This window comes from Myotis davidii, unplaced genomic scaffold (assembly GCF_000327345.1).
Source record: "Myotis davidii unplaced genomic scaffold, ASM32734v1 scaffold594, whole genome shotgun sequence".
NCBI classification, from domain to species: Eukaryota; Metazoa; Chordata; class Mammalia; order Chiroptera; family Vespertilionidae; genus Myotis; species Myotis davidii.
In genome coordinates this window covers 639928-647182 of record NW_006285787.1, presented here as the reverse complement: position 1 = coordinate 647182, position 7255 = coordinate 639928, and positions in this window count along the sequence as shown.

Sequence of the window (7255 nt, the reverse complement as noted above, 5' to 3'; positions counted from 1 at the left end):
GGACTGAAGGGTCCCAGGTTCAATATCGGTCAAGGGCACATAACCTCAGTTGCAGGCTCCCAGCCCTGGTCAGAGTGCATGCAGGAGGCAATCAATCCATGTGTCTCTCTCACATCGATGTTTCTCTCTCTATGTCTCTCCCTCTCTTTTCCACTCTTTCTAAAAATCAATGGGAAAATATCCTCAAGTGAGGATTCAAAAAATAACAAAGAAGCAACTGCCACATGCAGAAGCAATTTCTAAAAAAAATAAAAATAAAATGAAATAAAATAAAAAATAATAGGCCAGTGGCTGTCCCTCTCGGAGCGTGCCCTGTTTTCCCTTCCCCCTCTACTTCTCCCCAGATGCGGTAACTTTACCCTTCTCTCTCCTACGCTCCAGGGGCCCTTCTTTTGCCTCTGTAACTTGTTTCCTGAGCCCACAAAGCCCAATGGGCTCACTTCTACTACCTCTGTAACTTTCTAGATAAACTTCCTCTTATAATTTGGAAATAACAATAATAGGCCAATGTGAGAAGCAAACAAGCATTTGAGATCCAAAAGAACAGCTATTCAGGAAGCACTGATTCATGCAGAAACCCAAATAGGAGGTGAAAGGAGAGGATGTTGGTGAGAAAAGGAAACAGACGCAAATACACAAACAGAAGGAATTTCTTTAGAGGGAACGGGAGCAAATACACAAAAAGAAGGAATTGCTTTAGGTGCAGCTCAGCTAATACAGTGATGTTAATTCTGAAGAATGTTTTTTAGGCCTGTAGTCATAATATCTGCTTTCTTCTTATCTACAGAAACAGTTGTTTGGGATACAATGTTTCTTTAATCCAAAGGTTATTTTGCCAGTTTTAACATTTCAGGAGTTTGAGGAGTAAGACATACAGGGGAGTTCCCCTGAGCAAACAGTTCTGACTCATAAAGTGACTCTGTTTATTAGTTTTTATAGTCATCTCAAGCGAAGGCCCCATACTCTATTCCAGTGACTTTCAACCTTTTCCATCTCATGGCACATGTACACTAATCCCTAAAATCTGTGGCATACCAAAAAATATATTTTTTGCTGATCTGACTAAAAAAATAGATGTAATTTTGATTCATTCACACCAGACAGCTGTTGTTGTGTTGGCCCTTGTCATTTTTTATTTGACAATCTAAGGGAAAAGAAGTCAGTAGCCCTGGGTAAATAGTCATGTATGGCATGCTTTAAAAAATTTTTTCGGCACATCGATTGAAAATTGTTGCTCTATTCCTTTATGACCATTTTGGACTATTTTCAGCACCCCGGCCAGAGGTGCTGAAACCAATTTCTTAGTTTATAATGAGCTTAGTATCTCAACAATTTTTTTTTATAGCAACCCTAGGTCAAAAGAAATACCTAAGAGTTTGCTTTTTAAGTAGTTGGTTCATAACAATTTAGTAAACATTTTTTAAAAACAACATACACAAGTTGGAAGGAAAAAATTTAATTTTTTTCTTAAATAGCCACAAATAGTTACTAAAGGAATTGATGTGCCTGTTGGAGACTGCACAACTTCTCAAACCTTGGAATCCAACACTGCTACCCCCATTTCCTGTTCTGTGCTGATTTTCACATAGTGCTTACTTTTATTTTAAATATATATTTTTACTGATTTTTTTTTTTACAGAGAGGAATGGAGAGAGATAGAGAGTTAGAAACATCGATGAGAGAGAAACATCAACCAGCTGCCTCCTGCACACCCCCTACTGGGGATGTGCCCGCAACCAAGGTACGTGCCCTTGACAGGAATTGAACCTGGGACCTTTGAGTCCGTAGCCCGACGCTCTATCCACTGAGCCAAACCGGTTTTGGCAGTGCTTGCTTTTTTATCAGAGGGATCTAAAACCAGGTTTTGCAATAATATTTTGAAATCAAAAGGAATGTAGCAGAATCTAATGTTCAAATTGTGAATTACCTCCAGGTGCTAATTTGCATTGTATACCACAAATATTGACTATTGCTGTGTTTTCTTTAATTTTTTTTTAAAGAATAGTTTATTGATTTAGAGAGAGAGAGGAAGGGAGAGGGAGAGATAGAAACACCGATGTGCGAGTACAACATCCATTGGCTGCCTCTTCCATGCTCCCTACTGAGGATCCAGCCACAACCCAGGCATGTGACCTTGAAGGGGAATGGAACTAGCAACCTTCTGGTGCACAGAACAACACCCAACCAACCGTGCCACATTGGCCAGGGCTCCTTTAAAAAAATTTTAATATCCCATGGTGCCTCTGAATTTTTACTTTGGCACAGAGTTTGGGAAGTATGGCCTTAATCGCTCAATGCCTCCTCATTATCTTGAATCTGTGTAGTGTAAATGAATGGACTTTGTAATCAAACTACTTGTGTATGAATTTCATCTCTACGCCTTACATACCAGTTATGTGACCCAAGGCACGTAAAATTCTCACTATGCCTCAGTTTCCTCATATGTAAAATGGGATAATAATAGTACTTACTATTGTTGCAAGAATTATATAAAATGCGTAGTGTTTAGATAATGCCTGGAATTATAGTAAGCACACAGTAAATGTTGTCTATTATTGTTATTCCCCATTGCCTCTTCTTCTTTTTGAGTTCTCTACACCACCTAATTGTGAATTGGATCAGAAGAAAAGCTAGAGGTACCCCCAACCCATCAACAGCAATTCTAATCCTGCACTATTTAAAACAGTACCCACTAGCCACATGTAACAACTTAAACTTAATAAAATAAAGATGAAATAAAAATTCAGTTTCTTAGTTATACTACCACATTTTGACTGCTCAATAGCCACATGTGGCTAGTGGCTACCATATTGCATAGCATAGAAACATTTTAATCATTACATAAAGGCCCAACACTGCTCTTATCATTTCTGGTCATGCTGTCCTGTACCCACATAAAAGAAGCTGGAACTATGTTTTATTCTATACATTTAGGGTTCCTGTAGTCAAGAATCAAATAATCATCAAGGGGTGATTATAGTCCATTACTGCCACATTACCCTTCTATCTTATCACGCCTTCTAACTGCCGAGGGACACCCTTGTCCAAATGTACTCATTAACACGCCCATCCCCCACACTCAAGATCAAGGAAACTGAAGAACAGAAGCGACAGGTTCTAAGCCACTCAGCATTGCATCACGGAATGGAAAGACGTCTCCAGAGAGTGATTCCCGACATCAATGTTTATAGAAGGAGACTCAGCCGCTCAGCATCCGATTTTACTCCTGCTCTCTGCACTGAGCTGTCTCATTCTCTCTAGACCAGAAGTAGATGTTCTCCTCTTTAAATACTTATTCCACCACCACTACCAATCTTAAACCCTCTATTTTATCTAGTTCCTAAAATTAAAATATTGTTTTATTTCAGGTGGAGGCTTTCTGCTGTTAAAGGATCACTTTTATTTCTCTCCTCTAAGAGTGAGATCCCAATCTTGCCTCACTCAGTGGCAGGAACAGAGTGAAGATTTAAACACACACACACACACACACACACACACACACACACACACACAAACCATTTTTAAAAAAAGCCCTGGCCTGTGGTTGGAGCATTGTCCCATATACCAAAAGTTGAGGGTTTGATTCCCAGTCAGGGCACATACCTAGGTTGTGGATTCCATCCCAGATCAGGGCTCATATGGGAGGCAATTGGTCAATGTTTTTCTCTCACATCCATCTCTCTCTCTCTCTCTCTCTCTCTCTCTCTCTCTCTCTCTTCCTCTCTCTCTCTCTCTCTCTTCCTCTCTCTTTCTCTAAAAATCAATAAAACCATGTCCTTGAGTGAGGATTTTTTTTTAAACTACTTACCCTCAATTCCAACAACCTTAGCACCCAGATAAGGAGGCAGACTATACCCAAAAGAACAGGGCAAAGAACTGGGCACAGAAAGGGCATGGAACACAAGGGAGCAAAGGCTCAGTGTAATAAACAGTAATTGACCGCTTAAAACCAGACCACACCTTACCCCACCTCATCCAACCCTTCCACACTACCCCTTGTCTTGGTTAATTCACTCTGCGTATTACCAAAAACATTCTTTACCCTGGATATGGAGTAAGGAATTGTTTTGTTTTTACACAGGTAGTAAACTACCACTTCAGGAAAGGGGAAAGAAGAAATAGGGCATGTGAAAAAGAAAAATCAAATTGGGACACTGTGGGTCACATAAGCCAGACAGATGTTTCCCACCCCATTCTCTGCCCATCCATGCAGTGTGCTAGTTGCCATTCGGTTGAAAGCCTGAAGAAAAAAGTACTTCCAAATCCCTACAGTTTCTTTCTTTATATCCTCCTGTTATATGGACTGTTATGAACATCTGATGAAGCCCTAACCCTCTAACCCCAATGTGACTGTATTTGGGGATAGGGCCCTTTAAAAAGTAATTAAAGTTAGCCCTGGCTAGTGTGGCTCAGTTGGTTGAGCATTGTACTGTGCACCAAAAGGTTGCCAGTTTGATCCCTGGTCAGGGCACATACCCAGGTTTCAGGTTCAATCCCCGGTTTGGTTTGTACAGAAGGCAACTAATCCATTTGTCTCTCACACTGATGTTTCTCTCTCCATCTCCTTTCTCTCTAAAATCAATAAAAACTTATTTTAAAATTTTTTTAAAAGTACAGAATTAATGTAAAGGAGGTCCTAAGGAGCCCTTCATTATATTTTTAAAGTTTTCTCTGACTACTCTGACTAGAAGTGATTTCTTCTTTCCCTGAATTCATATTATACTGTTTAATTGATTAGTTATGAAGCATGTGTTGTATCATGAATTTCTAGTACAGTGGGGCCTTGACTTACGAGTGTCCCGACTAACGAGTTTTTTGAGATACCAGCTGTCTCTCAGCCGATTTTTTGCATTGAGTTGATAAGAGTAATTTGAGTTAACGAGCTCCTTAACGAGCTCAGTCTCAGAACAAATTAAACTCGTAAGTCAAGGCCCCACTGTATTGATTTTTTTCTTTAACTTCAGAAATGCTATTCCTTCTTTTTTTTTTAAAAAAAAATATTTTTATTGATTTCAGAGAGGAAGAGAGAGATAGAAACATCAATGGTGAGAGGGAATCATTGAGTGGCTGACTTCTGCACGTTGGACTGAGCCTGCCCTTGACCCGAGTCAAACCTGGGACCCTTAATCCGCAGGCTGATGCTCTATCCACTGAGCCAAACTGGCTAGGGCTAGTTTTGAGGCTTTTCATGCCTAGGAGAGAGGCCTGCTGACACCTTGATCTTGAACTTCAAGCCTCCAAAACTGTGAGAAAATAAATTTCTGTTGTTTAAGCCACCCAGTCTATGATACCTTATTATGGCAACCTTAGCAAACTAATACACCTCCGTAGCCTGATTTTTCTCAATCTAAGTGAGAAGACCCCACCCCATAAATATCTAGTACCAGGGGTATTATTGAAATGATTTTCCTATATAATACAGGTACTACTAACCAATAAAAACCCATGCCAGCCTTTAGCAACTGATGTCAGCTGTGCTAGAGTCCCACGCTGAATATTCAACCTGCTTGGTACTACCGCTGACAATATTGGTTGGTACATAAATTGACTTCAAGATGGGGCTCAAGTGCCTTAACTGGTTTGGCTCAATGGATAGAGCATTGGTCCCCTACTGAAGGGTTCTGGGTTTGATTCCAGTCAAGGGCATGTACCTTGGTTGTGGCTAGATCCCCAGTAGGAGGGTGTAAGAGGAAGCTGATCAATGTTTCTCTCTCATTGATGTTTCTGACTCTCCATATCTCTCCCTTCCTCTTCGTAAAATCAATAAAAATATATTTTAAGAAAGGATGGAGCTCAAGTTAATTAATTGATTGATAGCCAGTTATCGAGCAATTTCTATGTGCCAGGTATTGAGCATAAAAAGGGCTCCTTATATATATATATATATTTTTAAAAAGGGCTTCAGTCTGAATACCATGCATTCTACCACCTCTGTGTTTCTATCCTTTTCAATCTTCTTAGCAGATGATGTGAATGCAAAAGCATTAAACAATAGTCATAATACCTAGGCTTTTAGCCCCATTTCAATCTCTCTCAGCTTAAGTGACTAGCTCACAGAGCTTCAGTTTCCACATTTGTAAAATAAAAATAGTCTTGCCTTCCCTGTCCATCTCCTAGGGGCATTTGAACCTACTTTAATATGTTGTATTAAATTTCTTGGGTTGACATTGGTTAGTAGGATCATATAGGTTTCAAATGTACATTTCTATGATACATGATATATTACAGTGTGTTCCTACCACCCAAAGTCAAATCATCTTCCATCACCATATGTGGGGGGCTGTTTCTCTCTTTTCCATGTCCCGCATGGAAAAGGAAACAGTCCATTTGCTGAGTGGAGGAGCTGGGGATTAAGAAATTAAAGAAAGACCAAGACGCAGAAATAGATTTTAAGCTGGGGCCAGGTGGGCGCCATCCTCTCTGATGGAGAGGCGGCAAAAGGCGGGCTGAGCCACACAGCAGGTTTATTTTAAAGGCCTAGATTTACCTATCTAGTTCCGCCCCTGCCTGATTAACATGTCCAGCCTTCTTGGGGAACCATGTTCCCAGGGCGTGGCTCTGCCTATGCTCTGAATTCAGCTGACAGTAATTATAAGAAAATGCCTAGGTGCCTCCCAGGCTGCCCTCTACAACCATATATTCGGCCCCCTTTACCCTTTACTACATCCCCACTCTCTTCTCTTTGGTAATCACCATATGTACCATGTCCATGAGTTTATTTTATTTTTAAAAATATATTTTTATTGACTTCAGAGAGGAGGGAGAGGGAGAGATAGAAACATCAATGATGAGAGAAAATCATTGATTGGCTGCCTCCTGCATGCCCCCTTGTGGGGATCAAGCCCGAAATCCAAGCATATGCCCTGTCGGGAAATCAAACATGTGACCTAGTTCATAGGTTGACCTCAACCACTGAGCCACGCCTGCTGCATGAGTTTCAGTTTTATATCCCGTGTATAAATGAAATCATGGTTCTTGGCTTTTCCTGATTGATTTATTTTGCTTAGCATAATATTCTCAAGGTCCATCCATGTTGTTGTAAATGGCAGTATTTGCAAATGGCAGTATCATAAGGGGATTTGAAATGAGTATGAATATAAAAGTGCTTTATTAACTATGATCAAAGTACAGATATTATCTTTACTTTTTGCATTTCTCTGCCAATTGACCTACTCAAGATAGAACTCAAATCCAAGTTATCCATGAACAATAATATAATCTTTCATTGTATTCATTATATTCTTATTTATTTTTT